General features: G+C 44.0%; 1 long non-coding RNA gene across 2 annotated transcripts in view; it reads left to right on the forward strand.

The window, feature by feature from the left end:
- Positions 1-22,606, forward strand: part of LOC129381158 (uncharacterized) — a 104,050-nt gene that overhangs the window by 78,813 nt on the left and 2,631 nt on the right. The window contains exon 3 of one of the 2 annotated variants that reach the window (XR_008609395.2): positions 9,526-9,587. This is a non-coding gene — a long non-coding RNA (uncharacterized lncRNA). Of the gene's footprint in view, positions 1-9,525; positions 9,678-22,606 lie in introns of those variants that run through there. The other variant, XR_011892305.1, reaches the window with a different exon arrangement.

Consider the following 22,606-nt stretch of genomic DNA (forward strand, 5'->3'; position numbering starts at 1 on the left):
GAGAGCGCGCAGTTGTCACTCTTCCGTTTTTTGTTGTCGGCGGCGAGCACAGCCTTTTCAGAACGTAATGTTTCGACAACACCATTCAAGATTTTCATACTCTGTTTTAAACCTTCAAGAGAGAGAGAAGTTTAATGATACGAAATGCTGAGAGGTCGGCCTGAGGTATATTCCTCTAGCCAGCTACTCGGCATTGGGGGAAGGGGAAGAGGGAAAGAAAGAGAGAAGAGGTACATGATGGGTGACGATGACAATAGAAGGAAGATGTAGAACATATCGCAAGCAATTTGGCATGCTCAAAGTCTGCAATCCAAGCCCGTAGTTTTTAAAAAGTTCAGTAATGCCTGAATGGCCTTGACACTCGATCGAGCATCTGGCCAAGGGCCTAAAATAACGTCCTCCGACAACGGTGCGCTGTCGAGACGCGTAAGGTCGTTGTCCAACCTTTCACGCTCTTCCACGTACTTAAGGCAGTCACAAAGCACATGACCTATAGTCTCAGGCACATTGCACACCTCACAGTGTGGAGACTCGGTGCGTCGCATGAGGTGCACGTATCCGCGCGTAAACGCTACCCCCAGCCTTAGTCTGTGCAGAAGACTGGCACCGCTTCGATGATCTCGTTTTTGAGCTCTTGACATCAATTCCTGAAGAGTGCATCCTTAGCAAAACTTTGCCGAAGACATTGTGAGCCAAACGATCAGTCTGCTTCCTGAAATACGCTTTTATTTTGTCAATTTTCTTCGCGAGCTTGGCATTCGTAGGCATATCTCAGCAGGTCACTCTCGCACACCAATGTAAGCACAGTGAAAAAATTGAACTGAAAGAGCCGGAGCGACAGGGCACTATACAATAGGGACAACTTAAGAGATGGTACCACTAACCTGCACAGAGTAAAGGAATTTGTGTCAAGATGTGTCCGTTGCACTGTCGCGGCTGCTAATGAATGTTAGTAAAGAAATATTAGTAAAAACGTTGGTAAAGAAATATTTCCTTTAAAATGTGTGTCACTTGCATATTCTTCCAATATATATACATGTGTAATGATATATACGGTAGTCAGTATGCAACTGTACCTCTACCAGCCACGGTAGCATAGCGGCTATGGCGTTTTACTGCTGAGCTCGTTGTCGTGGGTACGATCTCGGCCGCGGTGGCCGCATTTCGAGGCAAGCTGAATGCAAAAAAAAAAAGAAAGAAAGAAGAAGAATAAATAACATCCGTATACTTAGCAATGGCGGCGAAATGCAAAAACACTCCTATACTTATAATTAGGCGCACATTAAAGAACCTCAGGTGGTCAAAATTATTCTGGGGTCCCCCACTGCGGCATGCTTCATATTCAGATCGTAGTTTCGGCACGAAAACATCGGAACTTTTATTTTTACTTCACCTCTCTGGCTTTCTGACGCTTACAGCATGATAGAATCGTCTCTTCCATGAAGTCAGTTTGCGGCACTGGATAACTCTCTGCTTTTTTCCGCTAGTCCCTCAAGGATTGAAAAATTAAGGTTCCACTCGGAGGAATTCCCGTGTACGCATGTTCACTTCGGCTTGGCGCTCTCGGGCACACAACACGCGGATACAAAGCGCGATTTCCGCTTTTGCCGCGCGACGCTTATCTGTCCCCCAGGAAAGCAAGCTTAAAGCAGGCTTCCCCTTTCGCCCCATAAACGTTCGCGTGGAAAGCGCAGCGCTCAATTTTTCAGCAGCAAACCTTATACGAGAATACTGATGCTGTTGGCGCTTGTTAAGCACGCAGCTTCGGAGTCCTTTCCTCTGAAAGGCCGCAATTTCCGCTTTGGTAATGAGGTTCTGGCTGTATCGAGCCGGTCGTGCCTTATCAGCTAATCTTTCTCCCAGCGTTCTTGCCGAGTGAAGGCTTATCTGCTCCGAGGTACGGGAGTGCCGAAATCCTGGCTTCGTAAATTATAGTTTGATTAACGTAGCGATCAGAGTACGCCTGGTTCCGCTCGTGAATGGCATCTACACGCACATACATAAAAACGACTTTTCTATTATGTACGATATTCCCCTTCTTGCAACGTCTTTTTTTTTCATGTACGACTGGCATTCGCACAATGCCAATAAATAATCAATTCCTAGACGAAAAAAGACAATAAAAATAACGAACTAAGTGGAACAAACTTTTTTCAGTGACTACTGCTGGACGAGTTGGGGCTGGTGCTGCCTGTTTTTTGTTGTTGCCTTTCTAGATGTTGCGTTGTCACAGGGGCTAAGTTTACTACTAGGACTGAAATTAAAACAAAAAGCTGGGAAGTTTTCAGAAGAATATAAGCAAAATTAATTTTTAGGAATATCAAAAACGTTGTTAGAGTGTGAATGGTACTTCTGATCATCTATATTTAGCTACTTGCACAATAAAATGCGTATGAATTGATTTGTGCACTCGAAATACGCGATGAATTTAAATTGATTGTGAATGTAAAACCATCAAGCACACTAAAGAAATTTTGAGTGACTTATTTCATTTCATTTTATTACCTTAAAGGCCCCAATAAATGGAGCGTTACATAAGGGCTGGGAAGAATAAAAATACATAGTAACAATAACAGGAAGTTTTTTACATTTTCGATGAACTTCGATGGGCACATAATGACAGCAACGTCGTTAGGAAGGCCGTTCCAGTCTGCAGCTGTGCGAGGAAAAAAAGAATTTGAAAACGTGACAGTGCGTGAGCGTGGACGGGCAACCTGTAGCTGATGGCTGGTGCGGTGAGATATGCGTGTAGGAGGAAGGATATAAGGTGCGATGCGCATAGGGCTATGAAAGAATTTGTGAAATAAAGATAGGCTCGCAATGCGACGACGGAGCGATGAGGGGGATAATGCGGATGCAGTTGTTTTTAAGGAGGGAACGCTGATATTAAAGGAATATGACGAGTGAATGAAACGAGCGGCGCGATTTTGTACAGATTTGAGATCAATAATAGGTATGCTTGATGAGGACTCTAAATAGGCGATGAAAATTCTAGTTTTGACTTGACTAATGATTTGTAGGCTAATAAATTTACATGCTGAGAAGCACGATGTAGATGGCGTTTTAAAAATCCTAACGTCCTGCTCGCCGATGATTTTAGGTTAGTAACATGCTGATTCCAAGAAAGGTCGCTCGAAAGTGTTACTTATAAATACTTGCACGAGTGAACTAGTTGTACCAGAACTTCAGAGAATACGCAAGGAAATACGAGAGAATTACGGCGACGGTGAATGGACAAATATTTACACTTACGTGGGTCAAGTTCCATTAGCCATAGCATAGCATATCAGGCAACCATGCCGAACCGCAAAAAGAAAGCGCGGTGTGCCTCCTTTTTACAGCGACGCTGTCTACGGCTAGGATCCCGGAATTTTTTTCGTGGCATAACGTCGACAGGAAACTATCATCTGTGACTCATGCCTCCAAATGCAATGGCTCGTACTCCTGTACGGCGGAAGCTACAAGTACTCAGCAAAGTGAAGCGAACAGTGCATTGGAATCACGCATGCAACATACAGAACAGCATACGTTTAAAATAAAGAACAAGCTCAAAACAAGCATCCGAACCACATTATTCGTGATAAGGCTATCCTGCGCTTACATGCAATGCGAAGCACGTAGCGCTCCCCCTATACGTTTCCCGGTAAAGATTACCATTGCGCAAGCTGCCGCGGCGACGGCAGCTTGACTATAGCATACGAAGCAGGGAGTGACGTAACTATACTTTCGCCCGTAAAAGAAGAACCCGCCTAGTAACTGATTTGTGCGGTGGCGCTGATACGGGAAGGCCACGTATAGTGAGGACTTCTGAAGAGCAGCGTGCATACGAGGCGCGGCGAATTTTTCTTCTCTCTGGTGCACTCTTTGTAGGTGCACGAAGACAACGTATTACAGACTACAAATATGGCACATGACGTATGCATTCGAAGTGGTCATTAAACAATTGTTTAAACTTTTTGGGGTTGCACTCGTTGACATGGCCATCAGGTTCTGCGTTTTCTGAGCTCATTTTGAGGAAACATCGCTGTGTGTTCCTTAGAGTTTTCTCTCTCCCTCATAAGTTGGACTTTCTGGGAGCTTTGTTTTTCGGCGCATTAAAGTACGCAAGTTTTCGGTCTTTAAACATACTAACCTTAGAGTTTCGCCAATATCCCCCAAAAACATTGGTTTCAATATAGCAGTGCAACTGCAAGGACGTCCTTTTTTAATTTTCAATTAACATTCACATTAGCCGGAGCTTTAGCAGCGTTCCTATATACAGCAATAGATAAATACAGGTTTACCAAAGTTGAAATCGACTATTTCGATGCACTACTTCCAGTTAAGGGAACAAAATATTAATAACTTTCTTGAAACATTAGCAGTGGAGAATGCAGTGTATTTAGCTCAGTATACGTGAAACGATGGGCCAGTCTCGGCCATATAGCCTTCAGAAAACAAGGGGCCTCAACTGTATCTTCAGCAGCAACAACCTAATATTCTTTGAACTCTCCCGCCAGCAAGACAGTGTCACGCACCTGTTGACAAAAATGACAACCATTGCACTCTGTGAAGATGGAATGGCAGCGAAAGCTGACGACAGTCTGAAACGAAAAGCAAAGTGCTTTCGCTGCCATTCCATCTTCAGAGAGTGCAATGGTGGTCATTTGTTTGAAGTGTCTGATGATGGGAGCTGATGTGTTTGAATGGACGATTTAGTACAGACAGCGATTGACGTTCGATTGAGACTCTGTTTGGTCAGGGCATATAGTCACGATTGCTTTATCCAGAAAGCCTCGTCGGAACTTGTTATCCGCACCTTTGAAGTCATTCACTCTGTCCACCCCGTACCTCTGCCGCAGTATTGCATTGCGAGTCTGGCGTCGTTGCTCGTTCGAGGTGCCCAGGCTGCCGATTGTCGTTTTCGTTCAGCATTGCGGGAACGTTCTTTGTCGGTGGTCGTTTCGCGCCAGCGCCGTTTACATTCTCGTTGCTGTTCCCTCCAGCTCTCCTCGTACGCGTGTTGTTCTTCGGGTGTATGAACTATACGTGTGTGCCCCATCAATAACGCAGCTGTTGAATCGCTCACACTCCCTTAATCAATGGCTCATACCCCCGTAGACGCAGCCTCCCAATTACAACGACAGAAGGAAATGAATTCTACGCTGGAATGATGAGCGACAACGGAGCCAGCTGTGGAAGGCCACGACGTTCGCGCCATTGCCGATGATGAAAGTCCCACGTGTGACAAGAATGGTTCAAGGGCGCGTTACAGGCTCCCGAGCCCACACGGGTATGTGCCATTGAGCTTGGACCTTTTCTGCTCTTTATATCACCAGGTTCGGCCCACATGGTGCTTTTTCTGTTGCTGGCCGCCGAAAAAACTACGGAAGGTTAGTCATATACAGTTTTAGCTGTATATATGCGCGTGCGTCTCGAACGAAGCTGGAAGTTCCGCCTTCATGTTTCGGTTCACGAGCTGAGCGTGGAGACAGGCCGACTCGTTGACGCCTGCGGCTAGAAGGGATGACCACGTCTGCCGCCGTGGCCTCGAGCAGCGGTGGCTAACGCTTCCATGATTATTCTTGTGCTCACGCACAAATACCCAAGAAAGCTTACGGGAAGATGGCCGATGAAGTAGCGTAGTTGGTAAAGCACTGCACGCGCGTAATGCGTACGATGTGGCTTCGGCTCCCACCTGCGGCAGGTGATCTTTTCGTCCACTTCCATTCTCACATTCCTCGTTATTTGTACATTTGAATCAAACACAACAATTAATAATATAAAACAAAATAACATAACGAAAGAAATTGGGAGATTGTAAAGAAAGCTGTTGGCAATCCAGCTTCACAAGGCGTCTTACCTGACACTATCCATGCATACACCAGGGATAACTTTAATCAATATTTCGCTGAAATTGGTCTATCATTAGCAGCGCAGTTCTCTTCTGAGAGAAACAAATACCTTTCACACTCTTTATCGAATACGTTTGCTGTTCACAACATTACTTTAGCGGAAATTCAGTATACTGTTGCTATTATGAGCACCAGTAAAGCTAGCAGGTCAGATAGGGTTGCTGTGCAGTTAGTGAAAGATAATATTGATATCCTGGGTCCCGTCTTATGCCATGCATTTAACCATTCGTTGCGTACATCAAAGTATCCCTGTTGTTTAAAAAAGCTAAGGTCATATCGATATATAAAGACAGCGATCGTTATGATCCTTCAAGTTACAGACCCATATCTATTTCGAGTATTACGAATAATATTTGAGAAAAAATTCTTGCAAAGCGTGTACGCATCTTCGTAGAAAAATACCATGCAATTTGCCAGGCGCAACATGGATTCATGCCACATCACTCCACTTCAACAGTTGTGCTCGATTTAGCACACGAAAATTAACACGGCATTACACAACAACCTGCTTGCAGTTTTAGTTTTCCTTGACCTAAAGAAAAGTTTCGATAAAGTAGACCACGGGATTTTTCTAATGAAATAAAAAAAACTGCAGTTTCAGCGGCAAAATTTTTGGCTTATTTTATAGTTAAATAGGCGAATGCCGGCAAATGGTCATAATGCGCAACCTTTTGTCTTCCCTACTTACAATAAAACAAGGGTGCCGCAGGGATCTCTACTTGGGCTCTTACTGTTTTCGCTGTACGTGAATGATCTGCCAAACGTGTTAAATTCCGCCGAGATGCTAATGTAGGCTGACGATATGGCGATCGTAGTTACTGCTAACTTATGTGAACTGGAGCATGAACGAATGCAGAACTCAAAAACATTTGTAACTGCTTTTCAATGAACAAATTAACAATTAAAACTAAATACACAATTTTTTACTCGTCTTAAAGACCTTTAAATACTGTATCTTTTCACCTAACAGTAAACAACTGCCTGATTGAGCAGACTTCAGATTTAAGATATTTGGGTGTAATTTTCGACAGCCACCTAAGCTGGCAAAGTCATATCAACTCAGTATGTGTTAAATTAGGGTCTGGGTGCAATATGCTGCTAATGGCTAGGATATTTTTTAATGATAATAGTCTGCGAGTTCTATATTTCGCTTTTTTTTTCTTGTCACCTGTCATATTGCGTCGATTCATGGGGATGGACGTTTCAAAAATACCTTGAATCAATACGGAAGCTACAGAAGCGGACCCTTAGTATAATAACTAACACTAGATATTATAACTCAGTGCACCGTTGTTTCATGAATGGAAATTTCGTCTTTCTATATCTTAGTACAACATAAGACTGCTGTTACCGTCCATGGCGTCACTGAACACAACAACCCCTTTGATCCATCATTCTTTTCATGATCTCGCCTAACTTCACACAATTTCAATCTTCCAGCGACTAAAAATGTTGATGGAGAACGACTACTGCAATTTAATGGAGTGGAAGTCTGGACCGAGATACCACGCCTTGTAAAATAAGCCCAAGGATTTTCAAGTGCACTTAAAAAAAAATAACTGCTCCTGAAGAACGTCCAAATCTATATATTCGCACATGGTTTTTGTGTTAGGTAACTTCTTATTAATGTAATAAAACATATTTTTCTCCACTGTAATTGTCATTGGTATCCATAAGTTATTTTTTCCCGTACTTGCATTCTATTGTATTGTAGTTGCAGTGAATGTAGCAACATATCAATTATATGTCAGTTGCATGCCATTGGATATGTCATTTGTATTATCAGGCATTTTTCCTGTTATGTATTACCTTATAATTACTCACAGTCCATGCTTTGTTTTTCGCGTTTATTTTATTCCTCACCGGAAATGGATTTGTTATTTATTGTTTGCTTTGTAAAATTTATTGCTTGTACTTACACACTTTAGTTTAGACCCCCTACTAGCCTTTGGCTATGGACCTAACCAGTTTTGTCTATTCTTATGTATTGTAACCAAGAATGCGCAATAAAGGAAATAAAGAAATTACATACCTCTATGCTTTATTATTACTTCATTGTCTGTTAGTGCTTCGTATGGCTGTGACTAACAATCATCGAGCCCTTTCATTCTTCTCGTTCCTCGCCGGTCTAACGGAAGCCGCGAGTAGTACTCTCGGAGGCTGTTAAGGACTTCGCAGCTCTTTGTCTACAGTCTCAGGCATGCAGTCACCGGACATAGGTTGCCGCGCAGATGTCTCCTTACATCGAGTTAACGGCGCCTGCGGGCGCATGGCAAAGAGGCGGTGGCGCATCATGGAAAAATTATGTACCCAGCGTTCAGGTGCTTGATAATTGAGACGAATTCGTTTGAAATTTTTGAACATCACCGTTTAGGCTTGATGACCGGATTGTGCACGGGCTTTGTTGTCACGACAACGCCTTCAGCTTCTCAACTTTTTTTTTCCTGTAAAAGTATCAGGGCACTGTCAGGAGACAACAACAGATGGCTCTGGAATTCGTATATTTTTGGAGAAATCCGAATAGTTCATTCGTTTTTTGTCCTTAGCGGTTAGTTTTTTTTTTTTTTTGTTTCATGGGATTAAGCACAATACTGATAACTCTATGTTCAAAACGTCAGCATCGAAGAACATAACCGGGGCCATATCTCGTATCATTTTTTTTTTTCATTTTTCATAGCTTTAGCTCTTCGTTATTCGCTCACACGGATTCGCGCGCCCACTGTTGCCGGGATTTCCCACACGCCGTGATGGATGGTGAGAAATGAATGGAACAGCAGGAAAAGAATGGTTACGAAACACGGCCCCACGTTCCCAGTATGGAGCGTGGGATCCTATTGGAACCAGATCTACGTTCTATCATCAATGATCAATTTTATATTAACAGACCAATGTTCTATCTTACTCACAAAGGAGCTCACACGCAGGGGCTTTTCGTAACAACAGGCGCCATGGCAACTGAGATAGCGAGGGTGACCAAGGCGGCCCGACAGTGACAAGCTCTTCTTACCATTTGAAAGCTCTGAGTCGCACCAGTCCTAAACGTTCTTCGTTTCGACACACTTCGAAGCACAGCATATACTTGCGGCCTGCGTAGGTGCGGAACTAAAAAGCCACCTGCCGCTGCAAATGTGCCACGTCTCCCTAACCGTGTTCACGACGCGCAGTTCGGCCTCGCGCGGGGAGATCTATGCGAGCGTATTCGCTGCATAAAGCATGCTTCGCTTGCACCTTTCGCGCTTACTTTCACAGCCCAGCTGCGAAATTGCGAGCTCGCTTGTTTTTTTTTTTTTTACCAAGTGTACAAACTGCGATCAGTTAGCTCACATAGCAGATCAGATATCAGAAGTATCGTGATGTAGTTGACACTGATCTTGTGCGGAGCAAAACGAAGAAAACAAAATGGAGATCAATGCAATTCGCTGCGCGTGTGTTTCAATGTCCTACCGTTGTGATGGCAGCGCGGTATTATAAGACTGGGATGTATTACCCCGTGCCAATATATATATATATATATATATATATATATATATATATATATATTGGCACGGGGTAATACATCCCAGTCTTATATATATATATATATATATTTTAGTGGCACGAGCATCGATTGACACTCTTGTATCTTGCGCAGCACTTCCGGTTCACCTCCTGAGACGACCGTGGAGGAAATTCAAAATAAATCGAAAAAAAAAGGTCAGTGCAAAACTCATGGGTTGCATTATAGATATGATATCAGAGCATGAGATTACCTGCAAGTTGAGTTACCGAAGTGTCTGGAATAATTAGAATCAGGGCATAGACGATATTCTAATAGACATTAAGAGAAAAAAAAATGGCGCTGGGCAGGTCATGTAATGCGCACACTACATAACCGTTGGACTATTAGGGTAACAGAATGGGTACCAAGAGAAGGGAAGCGCAGTAGAGGACGGCAGAAGACTAGATGGAGTGACGAAATTAGGAAATTTGCGGGTGCTATTTGGGATCGCTTGGCGCAGGACAGGGGTAATTGGAGATCGCCGGGAGAGGCCTTGGTCCTGCAGTGGACATGAATAGGCTGATGATGATGATGATGATGCTGATGATGATGACTTATATACGAGACAGTTATGATGCTCTAGGCCTTTTTCTTCAATTTTCTTTGTCGCCGTAATTTACGATCAAGTGCCCTATAGCTATAATATCATAACTACGACTCCTCCACTATTTCTTCTACTTTACTGAGCACATAATCGTTCTAATTGATCACTTGTACATATGTGCTTGAATTTAGTCCAACTGTGAGCATCGATCACCCCTGTTCATCGTAATCTTCCGTTGCCATATTAAGAGCTGTAGTTTCGACAAAATATTGGCGTAGACTTCCGCTAGGTCTAACTTAATTGCAATGAACGCGCATTGCGACTAACATTATTGAAAACAAAACTACAATGTATTGGATAAGATCTTGGGCTTGAGAGAGGTTTGGAAATGCGCAAAAATGTCTTCATTATGATTAAAACGCCTTGAGGGGATAGTTGGTTCATTCCAATGACTGATGCTAAATGCGCAAAATTGGGAAACTGGACACCGCACAAGAAGAGACATGCAGAGAGATCGAGCCCAGATCGATCGGCATTTAATAAGATTATGCATATTGCATGCGTAAACTACAATAATTTATTCCTTCATTCCAACTGTCAAAACTCGGGCTGTTGCCACATCTGTTTGAATTGAAATCTCCTCAATTAAAGAGATGCATTCCCCATAGACTCTGAGAAAGGAAACACAGAAATAAACACACGAACCAGCATCTAAATGGGCATGAAATTAGAAATGCCGTGCTCAATTACGGTACAAAAGTGGTCAGAGAAAGCATTGTCAATGGGTAAAAATGGCATCCGAAAGGAGCTTCGCCATACATTATGCAATAAGATATTGTAGCCGAATAACAACAGAGCTATTATTTGTTTTGACTCTTAAGGGAGCACCACATGAACTTGCGACGATACTTTGTAGCGATCCATTGCGGTATTTATTCTTAGCCTCCGTTGCTTAAGGTTACCTACAAAAATTACCAGGGGCTACTCTGGCGCTAGTGCCTCCAGAATCTGCAAGCTTGCCGGTTCAGCTCGAATAAGAAGGATGGTTAGTGCGTGGATTTGCCTATAGACTTAGTCCTTCAGGCTTCAAATGGCTTTGTAATTTCGCAAAGTGATCGTTTCCATCAAAATAGATGTATTATAAGTGCAACAATTCGCAGTGATTATGTATGCCCGCAGAGATTGACCACCTTCAGTGTATTTAAGGAAATGGGATTGATTCAAAACTGCAGTGAATAAAGGCAGATAAAGCGTAGTAAATAAGGCCACAAGATCACCTGAAGGCAGAAACGCGAAGATTAGACAAAATCATGTGCTAACTAGCCATGATTACTAATGTGTAGGTGAACAATCGAAGAGCCAGATTGAGTAATCTTTGTAGGAAAACGTTCTATCGCACTAAGCAGCCGACTCTGGAGATAACGGCGGCACGGCGCTTTTTCGGCCAGTAGCCGCGTTCACATGAATGCAGCAATGGCGTATCGTATTTGTTTTGGCGCCTCACGGCAGTAGTACGCGACTGCGTGGGGAATAGTGTGACTATGAATAAAGACGACGATCTGGCGAGAAGAGCGTGCAGCTGGTTCGGGCAGTCATCGATTCGCATTCCACCGGCGAGTGAAGTATCGATTTTTTTTCTCTCCCTCGATGGGATGCGGCAGCGTTTACATGAACCGCTTGAGCTAATTTTATTCAATTTGGGACTGTCGCGACAATACGATTCGCCTTACTAGTGATGCGGCACTGTCGCGTTCACGTAAACACGGCTTATGATGAAAATCGTGAGGAATGACAAATTTACCGATGATTACTATGCTCCCTAATGCGAAATTCGAGCGCAGCTGTATACGGGTTTTTATTTCGCCGTTTATTGGCTGGCGCGGACAATCTGTCTCGTGTGGCAACTTGCAAACGAAGCGAAGTGTGGCGCGACTGCCTCGCTAATCGTGACGCGTGGGCGCGACTCACAGCAGCTGCCGCAGACGGACTTCCGCTCATGCAGCGCTTTGTTTCCATAGAGACGACGCGCGCTACTCTGGCACAATCTCGTGGCCATCGTCGCCGCAAAGCCTGTCGTGCGTGGCACTACGCTTTTCTTCTGACGCTTTCGCCATACCCTCCGTCTCCGCTTTCCGCCTCGCGGCTCTTAGCTATCGCAGTCTTTCATCCACACTCCGCGTTCGCTCTCTCATCCTTTTGCTGTGCTCGTTCGCTCGGTTATGCCGACACCGACACTCGCAGCAGGAACGGACGCCTGGGAGCAGCGCTGTAAGATGAAATTGATTTTTACAAGATATGGCTTATGGCACCATCTCAAATGGGCGAATGAAAATCAAGTTTGTGTATGTAATGTGCTACCTGGCGTCCTGAGCCTGATGGTGACAAGCTCTATCCAGCTGAAGTGAGCAATAAGGGCAAGCGCTAGTTTTCACTTTATTTTCACATCACATAGGAGGTCCCGTTTGCTTTGCGAAAATGTAGGCTAACATGCTCACATTAATGACACAGTTTCAGAATGTTGACCGTCACAAGGCAGTTCAGTACAAGGTGTGGTTGATGCTTTATTTATTTCTGATGAAAGCGTCAACATATTTTCCAGGTGTAAACAATAAGCATACTGCACTCTATACGTGTAAGATATACCCACGAATTAACGTATAGCTAGTAATGAAGTTGCAGTGGAAGATGGTATCAAGCTTTGATTTGACTGAATGAAAATAGCTGCGAGACATTTCGCGACTGGGCGTGAACTAGACGTAATGATAAGTGTGTCGTTTCGAGTTATGGCGTTGCAATATATGTATTTTACATACCGGTAATTGCACCACACCTAGAGGGTCATCGAGTTAAACCATGCAGACCCATTGCGTCTCGATCAACGAACAGCGCCTCGCTCGCACGCACAGCCCGGACAGAGTGGGGCGGTCAATAAAACGAGCTTTACCGAAAACAATCGGCTTTTTTTTTCAGCGCTGAATAGATATTGCTTTTTGTTTGAGCAAAGCCGCCGGGGCCTAGAAAACGAATTGTGCCTGGAGTGATGTCAACGGATGCTTCTTATATTGATTTTTTTTAAGCGTTCTGTAGAGAATGTCCGATAAGACCACGATAACGCTAGTATCACAATACTGCTTTAGCTCATGGACACGGACACAAATGATGGTATGTCGAATGCGACAAGAAATGCATGTGGCCCATCATGAGGTATATTTAGCTTCTCTGGCCAGCATACCGTAACTTAAATGAAGAAAGGCGTAAAATGAAGCTTTGCTATACCGCACGATCAAGTGGTCTCTCTCGCCCCTGATGCTGAACTGACATCGAATCTCTGAGTACCGCACACGCGAATGCAAATAAGCTCGTGGGAAGAGGGACAGCAACTTCATTTTAGGCTTTTAAGTGTTCAAAATAGAACAAAAAGCTATACGGAATGCGACAGAGCGTCTGTCCTGTCAAGTCTTTCTTCATCCCTGGCGTTAAATCACTCATACGTTTACGATACGGAACACGACGCGAGAAAATTGGGTATGCAATGTAACCTAAAATGCCAACTAAAAGATTAGAAATAATCAAGTTTCCAAAATACCTTAGAATGAAAGACAGACGCAGCGTACACTCTAAGGATATTCCCATGTGCATTTATTTCGACTTCATCGTTCACCGTTAAGGCGATGACAAAGTGCCTCCTGATACTGGGAAAATTATGGAAGTTCGATGAGGATGTGTTTTACAGAATTTTCCTGGATGCTACAAGGTACGCAGTATGAAGAAGTTTTTTCGCATGCGACCTAGAAAAGGGTGTGTGTACGTCACTCCGAGACGTAGACGATCGAGGTTTGGTGACAAGCGTAATACAAGGTTTATCTTGTACAAGAGAGACGATTTTGTTCTCTCATTGAACCACATAGCCCCTGATAATTTGCGCCCCAGTCCCCGAGTGCTGCTTTTGTGTAGGGCAGCAAATTATATTGATTTAGGTTCATTCGAAATATGAGCCGCAGCATCCATTTTGTCAGCTGTACTTCATTTCCCGTTAGCGTTTCAAACTTGGGCCATAAATCAACCCGTGTGGTGAAGCTAACTGCAGAAAACGAAACGGCTGCACTCTTTCTCTCTATTGACAATGAAGCAAGACCTTTCCAACTGGTATATTTTCAGGGGTACACGCTTATATATCGACGTCCTTTCTGCTTGTTTTGCTCCCAGCGCACCTCGACCGCTAAGAGTGGGTATGTTTTTTTTTTTTTTTATTAGGCAACACTTCTCCGGCAACGTTTATCCTAATGCCGGTCTGAGAAAAACAATGGCACCTCTTGCACTCAGTCAGGTGCTGAATTATTGTCTGCGTAAGCCGTAATTCCTAACGCAGCAAAGAGCTGAGCAATAATTATAAACACGGCAAGCAACTATCGGAAACAAAGAAACACTCCAGCTTAAAAAGCTTGGCAAAACTTCATGCACCCTTCACAAAAGAAAGAAAAGAAAGGAAACAAAATGAAAAAAAAAATCGCACATGCCGCAGCAAAACATACACGAAAAGATGTAACGCACATTCATTCGCTTCCTACGGAAAACAGCTACTACGCTTCCATTATTGTTGCTCGAAGGCGAGTAGTTCGATCCACTATTCACAGGGGAGAGCATAGCAGGAGACCATAGAAATGCCTGTACATCTTGTTCAGCGCCTGCATAGCAATACTCCTTTCCAGAAACGACTGCCCTCCCGCCACCCATGGAGCCGGCAGCTATTTCGGTTACCACATATACGACTAAACTTTGTTCTGCGCTCTTTGCAGAGCGCGAAAGAATCGAACAGGAACGAAACAATGAAGTATCCAACCCCCCCCCCCCCAAAAAAAAAAAAAAAAGAAAGAAAACGTAGTCCCGAAACGAGCAGCATTGACAATCACCCGAACGCGCATATAGGAAACTTGCAAGGTGAGTGCCTCTCTCGTGCGCGCCAATTCATCAACGACAAAAATAGGGCGCACCAATTCTTTCGGCTGTCCTTATTTATTCCCGTCCGCCACGACGCCTTTATCTCGCATCCAGTGGCGCGTGCCGTCATATTTATCGCCCGCTCTCGCGCCCCGTCAATTTTCCATTGTGCCTTTGCGGCAATGTGCAGGACTGCGTGCAAGCCGAATTCAATACACTGGCCTTATCGATAAACGTAGCTGGCAGGCTGATTCCTTTTTTTTTGTTCTCTCTATCTCATTCGGTGTTCCCATGCTATTGAAGCAGCAGTCGTAACTTTTAGACACGCCCTGGCGCAGAGTAAAGCAGAAGCAAGGTTTGCGCGAGCTAGAAGGAAATGAATGCAAAGAGACCCCTGGCATTCAAAACCCGGCACGCCGGCCGACTTCAAAGAGTGGACCGCTGCGTCGACGGGAATGCTCGCGAATGCCTTTTGTGGGAAGCCACCTGCTGAAATAGTACTGACTACAAAACGCCGCGCTGTTTGTTCGAATATACCGCGTGTTTCTGCCGACGACTGGCTCAGATTACTAAGCGTAGGTGATTCTGGAAAAAATTAAATGGTTTGCCGGCCGAGCATATAGTACAGAGGGTACACCAATGGCGGACATAATTTGTGACGATGAATCACGAATATGAATATAATTTTGAATATTCACTATACAAAGCTTTAACTCTTTCTGGTCCCTCCAAGTTTTAGAAGTGAAATGAGAAACTTATGTCTAGTTCTTATGAATGTGAAGTGGTAGGAAGAAATAGAGGAAATATTATCAGCGTAAATTTAGGCAATGTATAAAGATACCAGCAAAAGTGGTCTTGCAACCCCACGCTCTTTCTTAATTTAGGGGTGTTACTCAAACCCCCAACCCCAAAGCTGCCTTATATTTTGCGCACGCGAACTTGTGGCTCGCTATTTTCTCAGGTAACATGGTCGTCTACGACGATTTAGATTGGGAGGATCAATTGATCATCGAATGTGAAGCAATGGCAATTAGTCACTTCGTTTAAGGATTAAAGAAGTTAACCCGAAATATTTCTCTTGCACTGTTTTTACACAAGCAATGTCATTACATGCAGGACATCAATATAGCATCTACCTAACGTAAAAATGACATATTCGTATATAACGTAACATAGCATATACATAAATGTAATCTCACATAACGTTAACGTATTACTAACACAGAAGTCCATATCACAGCAACTTCGTGTCCACCCACTGTCACACTGCGTGGGATTTTTTAAATGCGTAAGCATTTCTATGCCTATATACCCAATGAGAATCCTGTGCGTTCGTCACGTAAGACGAATGCAATAACTCATACACCCCTAAACAATTGCTCGTACCAACGTAAGCAATGACTCATACTCCCGTAAGCAAGCTAAAAGTTCAATGGCTCATGCCCACTTAAAACAGAGGGTACAAGCGCTCAGCAAGTGAAGCAAAAGTCCATACATTCATTGAAATCACCCATACAACACACAGAACCGCATACGTTTCAATAAAGAACAAGCTCAAAACAAGCATCCGAACCATCAATAAAGGACTGCATACCCTCCCCCCCCCCCCCCTAAGCAAATGTAGTGGTGGTTTTGCAACAGCTTCGCTGGACATCCAGGTTGATAACGATCGATAAGAGTTGATAAGGGTCTGATCATGTTCGATAAGGTTGATAACAACCTATGAGGGTTGATAAGCCTTTATACGGGTCGGATCAAATCTCATAACATTGATAATGACATCGGGCTGTGTGGAGATGCGTGGAGATACAACGGGCACAATGCTTACACATACTTAGACAATTCCCAGAGGAGTTTCTGCGTGACTTTTTGTTCGTGTGGATGCGGGTCCTGTGCCTTGAATATTAATGGAGTCCAGTCGCTTCAATGGGTGAAGTCTTGGGCAACATATCAAAATATCAACAAACGCTTTTTTTCCACGAATTGCAAAGAAATCAAGGCATTCAGGGCAGTGAATGATTCTTGGAGCTTTCTAATTTACAGAAACAGCGGTGTGAAATATGGTCATCCAAATATCTGAAGACAATGTTTGTGCCAGTCAAGGCAAGTAAAATGCCTCAGGTGGGGTATTCCTAAGATGCTGCACGAAGGGCGAACTTCAGCTTAATGTGACACATGGAGATTTCCGTAATCTCAAGGACAACTATATTTATTTGCGACACCAAACTCACAAGTTATGTAAGAAGATTACCTAACGCTCTGATTTCTAGGATTAGATTTTGACGTTTGTTCTTCTACATGTCGGATACATTGTCGTAAAGCATTGTGATTGCTACAGTAAGGATTGGAGCAGAACGGCTTAATTACGAATTTAGGAGGCATGTGGTAATTGCAGAATAAGAGTAAGCCATGGCTCAAAGCATAACATGTTGGTCAAATGTGTGTGTCTTGCGCAGACAAATACAGGTAGATACTTAATACTCCCACAGAAATGTACTTTCTTTTCTATAGTATAGGTTTAACACGATGTTTTATCTGTTCAAGTTGTTCTTGTTATAAAGAGAGAATTTTTTTCTTATTTTGATCCTTTCTTAGGGTAGGTCTTATTTATCACAACCATTTACCATCAAAAGACCATGCCATCGAAAGATTATGCCATTGTCCTCCCCACCCCCAGCAATGCCTGCAAAAGGTCTTTGGAATAAATAAAGAGGAAAAAAGTATTCTTCCGCACTGCGGCAAAAAGGTAGTATGGAAACATTAACTAAAGCAGCAATGCATTTCACTGCACATTTTGAGTCCGTGTTTTTTGTAACTGGTTTTTCGTAAAAACCTTTCTGTAGCAAAAGGATATGCTTTGAGTACTTCCTTACTTCAATTCTGCAATTATAAAATGCCGCCTTAGGTCACTACCGAAACTCAATTACTGAATTTTTGTAATGAATCGCGTTGGTAACTATCGCGCAAGTTCTGATGTCAGCCATGGCTATGAAAGTTGGTGAGTGAAAGTGTTATGAAATTGACCTCCAAAATGAACAGAAAGGGATGACATAGAAATAATTCAATGACAATCACACTTCTTGAATAATGTGTATCATGTGCCTTGTACACTGCCGGCTGCCACGTCATCTCCTCAAGCTGTTTCTTTGCGTTTAACGAAAATTCCTTTCAATTTCGACTTAAATACGGAAATTTTATGCGCAAACTGTGTCTGGGACTCGGTCGATATCAGAACAACGGTAAACAAGTGTGAAACAGAAAATACGTTTACGCTTGGTTGGTACATTGCAGTTCCACCATTGCAAACAGGTTTGTGCCACTCTTAGCAATGCTAAAGGTGCCTCAGGCGAGAGAGAAACCAAGAAGGACAACCACGCCATCTTGAACTTGTCGCACCAAGTGGCGTACTTTGTTCCCGCAATGTATCGCAGACGCACGTTCATCATAGTGAACAAGGATGGCATTGTATTGAAGAAAAAGCGCAGGCTAAACCTGCCACACCGTAATGGGGCACTCCGGATTAATTTTGATCACCTGAGGTTCTTTAACGAGCACCCAAAGTCAGTGCAGGATATTTTTTTTGCATTCCACCCACATCAGAATGTGGCCGCCGCAGCCAGGTTCGAACTCGCGACCTGCAGCTCAGCAACACAGTGCCATAACCACTGAGCCGCCACCGCAGATGCATGAGTGCGAAGGCTTTCGCCAAGTGAAAGACATAAAATTTTTTTAAAAATGTGAGTGAGGACTCGGATGAGCGGAAGGCTTTTCAGCTCGCAGGCTCTCGCTCTCTGGAGGCCGTTGGCAAGCTTTGCTTTATAGTCCTTTTTATACTACCGGCCATGGTGGTGAGCTGAAGTCACCAAACTAAACGCATCATTCGTGCGTGCGCATTCAAAAACTAAAGCACGGTGTATAGGAATTTGTTGAACGGAAAACTTCCGGACAGCAAATGCATGTGCGGCGAAACGCAGCCCAGCTGCTCACAGCCCCGAAGGGGTGGGCCGTACGAAGCTCCGATTGTTGCCACGTGCTAGTTGGATATCGCACTAAATCGATGCCACCCGGAAGCACCACCACGCCTCGCAGTCCGTGCATGCGCGTTGCATACCGAGACGCGCATATGAAATTCCACCGGCCGCGCTTCGTTCCACCCACACCGGTATGCACACACGCGTGCGCGATCCACTGCTTTCCGTCCATCACTGCACCGTCCATTTTTTTATTTCTTCCTTTTTCTCCCCCCTTCGGTATTGTTGCTGCACTTTATCCAGCCGTGATGCCCGGCGCTCATTTTGCGGATGAGAATTGATCGGGATGGCTTCACTTCGTCTGCAGTTCAGCCGATAGCGAATCGGGCCATATGGCGAAAGGGGGAATGCAGAAACGGTGGGAAATGCTTTTTTCTTCTTATTCACTGTAGCTGGCAGCAGTCGGCCCGCAGAACAGACGCCTTCGTTGTGTGCCTTGGCAGCAAGCGTCTAAGCGGTCCTATAGATTCCACGAGTTCCACCCAATCGAGTAATTGTCACTCTCGGAAAACTATACCAACGCTACTATACAGTAGCACTCGACAAACGGATCTCTAGTTCCCTATCGACATTTATAAAAGAAACACTCACTTTTAATTTATGCCACGAGCAAGGATACGCATTACAAGTACAGGTCCCTCTTCGCAGTCGCGCATATTGACGAGTGTTTAGTTCTCGCTCTCTGAAGAGCATAGCTAAGGTGGCTAAGGTAACAACCCAGTTTGGCGAAGTTCCTTCTGCAAATGGTTAAGGGAAGGAGAGAGACGGAAACAGCCTGGCCACGTCGCGGAGGCAGTGAACGACTCAGGCTTCGGTGCGAGGCGTTCCTGAACTGCTTTAAATCGGTGAATGCATGTGCGCAGAAGCGTGGTCGTGACACGCCACGCATCAATGACCACACAAGGCTGTGTGTGTGTACGGAGCCCATTATTTTTGCGTATCTTATAGCAAGTGTATGGTGAAGATAAAACTCGCATGTTTGAGGTAATGCTACGCGATTGCTCGAATGTATCCCAAACATTTTTGTACGAAAGTCAATGGTTGCATCGCGCGCAGCGAACATTGAAGCCACTTTCCTGATTTTAAGTGCGACAGGAAGTGTCAGTACCAAACGCATTAAACGTGAAGGGTGTACCATATACTGCTGCAGTTAGCGTAGACATTTCATGGCGTACTTCTCGCTGATTGATTTATGCGCTGTTCCAATAATCGAAAGAGGATCTGTAGGAATAGCGAGTACGCCGTTGTAGCGCATTTCACATGTATTCGTGCCGGCCATTGTCAGATTTCCCTTCCTCCTCCCCTCCCTCCGTTCCTTTTCGCTATGTGTTTGCCTTACTTACGAAACACGTGATTCTTTAGTTGAGAACACCACACAAATAACTATAGTTGTCAGTTGTCAAGTAAAGTAGGCTCCCCTTAAACGGGACTCGAAGGGACAGAAAGAATAGTTCCGTTTATCAGAAGTTTCGTTTGTTCGAAGGCCGCAAAAATTACGAAAGAAATCATTTTATTTCAAAAGTGCCGAGTGTTTAAATTTCACTGCTGTGAAAAAAGTACGTTATTGTACACTGCTTGGGAGTACCGCAGCGTATTTCACACAAGGCATTTATTCATGCACTCTCACGTTCTTTACTGTCGCCATCTCGATACACAAATGAACGAGAAAAATAGACAACGTGAGGGCCTGCAGAACCGTCGCTAATGCCACTACAGCGCGACCGGCTGATATGTCTTATTTTCTTGGCTATTTTGCATCACCATTTGACATGTTTGTCGACCTGCTCCTGTTTCTCATGTAGTATACGACGACCGATGACGTAAGTGCAGTTTCGGTTCCAGTTCCGTTTAACCGGCGTTAAGAAATAGAAGCGTTCCGTTTAAGCGAAGTTTTTAACATTGTTCCTGTGTGTGGCCAGCCAAAGTTAGTACCCTCGTCGTGTTCATACGGCATCCCGGTTTTAGCGAGTGTCCTTTATCTGGAGTGCACGGTATTAGGCGTATTTTCGATAAACGTTCTTGTTCATGGCATAATCGATCCTGCACAGTGCAAACGAAAAAGAATGAATTATTGTTTAGACACTATTGTCACCTGTCAAACTTCAAGTTAGCATCAGCGTTTGCATTGTTCTAGTCGCAGAACTAGATAAGTATAAAATAGAAAGCTGAATAATGAATGAACGTAAATCACAAAACAAAGGTCAGATAAAGGCGAACCAGGCATTCGTTTTGTACTATGTACTTTCCGCTCCAAGGGAAGAAAATTGTAAACATTTCATAGAAAAACAAAGACTCCCTAGAGCTACACGAAAAACTTTTCTGGAGGTTTCGCTTTGATAATTAGGCGCCATTCTGAGAAAGACTTGAACGACGGGGAGAAGCGCACTTAATCTTCCTCTTAATGCCGTTTCCGAGGCTCTTTCCGGCTGATTAGTATCCTCGTGCGAGTGTGGGTATGCTATAGAAGGAGGAAGAGATAATCCCCTCCTTGTCGTGCAGTACGCATCTTTTCTTGAGTTCATGGCACTCGTACTGCAAACTTCGTTTTTCAGTTCATGTTGTTCTCTTTGTGAACACGGAGAACAGCGAAAGCATCGCGGATAAAGCGAGCAGGCAGAACTCCAGGGGATACTTGCCCATCTCCAGGAATACAGTACGCTTTTGTGACAGAAAAATAAAATAAACACAAAGAAAAGAAAAGGTGCAAGTTTCACCCCTTAGTGCGAAACAAGCTTCAAATACTCAGTGTCAGAACTCACCTAACCCTTTCCCGCCATCTTCCAAATGTTTCTTCTTGGCAAACGAATTTGTATTAGCGTGCAGTGGCTTGCCGATGTCTGGCCTCACGGACGTGCGAGCCCGTACGTATTCGCATCATTAGGGCACGGTAATTAGAACACTCTTAAATAATAGAAGTTCTGTCATAGAAAGCACAGTTTCTGACGCACGACGTGTTCTTCTCATGCAGAACATGTCAGTACACGAGTGAGTATGTTAATGGAGGCGCTGCAAACGAAGGCAGCGACTTCATTCCGAATGAAGCAACACCCACGCCGGCGCATGGATACAAAGCATTTTTGGAGCGCAATCAGCGCCTTCGAGTTGCAGCCGTGCCCGCATTACTTCTGCATAAACTACCGATTTCCTGCTTTCTACTTTTCACTAGTTCGCTTCTTGCGGTCAAGGGGCCTCCACGATAGGTTGCTTAGTGACGTGTGCCACCACAAAACTGTGTGCACCGGATTCTTGTTTCCAAACGCGTATACTTATTGCTCCCTTTCATTTTAAATCGTTTTCCCCCTTTCCTCTCATGCAAGGTGTCCCAAACTGGAATTTCTTTTCTCATTAACCTTCTTGTCTTTATTTTGTTATTTGTAGCTCTCGCTGGTGATAGCCCAGCTGAGAAGCACTGCTTTTGTCGACGAGTGCGGACGCGCATACCTGCAGGCTCGCGTCAATACATGCGCATATTGCTCTGGCCCTACTATTCCTGTGACCGATATACGACTTTTAAATGTACCAAAGATAAAGGGATGACAATTTGCGTTGCAATACTATCGTTATTCCTTCGGCGACATCGAAAGTCATTTCTGTGGCAATCTGCCACATTTCATTTATTTCATTTCATTTCATTTATTGTACCTTCAAGGCCCGAAGGCGT

Source organism: Dermacentor andersoni, chromosome 1, assembly GCF_023375885.2.
Source record: "Dermacentor andersoni chromosome 1, qqDerAnde1_hic_scaffold, whole genome shotgun sequence".
NCBI lineage: Eukaryota > Metazoa > Arthropoda > Arachnida > Ixodida > Ixodidae > Dermacentor > Dermacentor andersoni.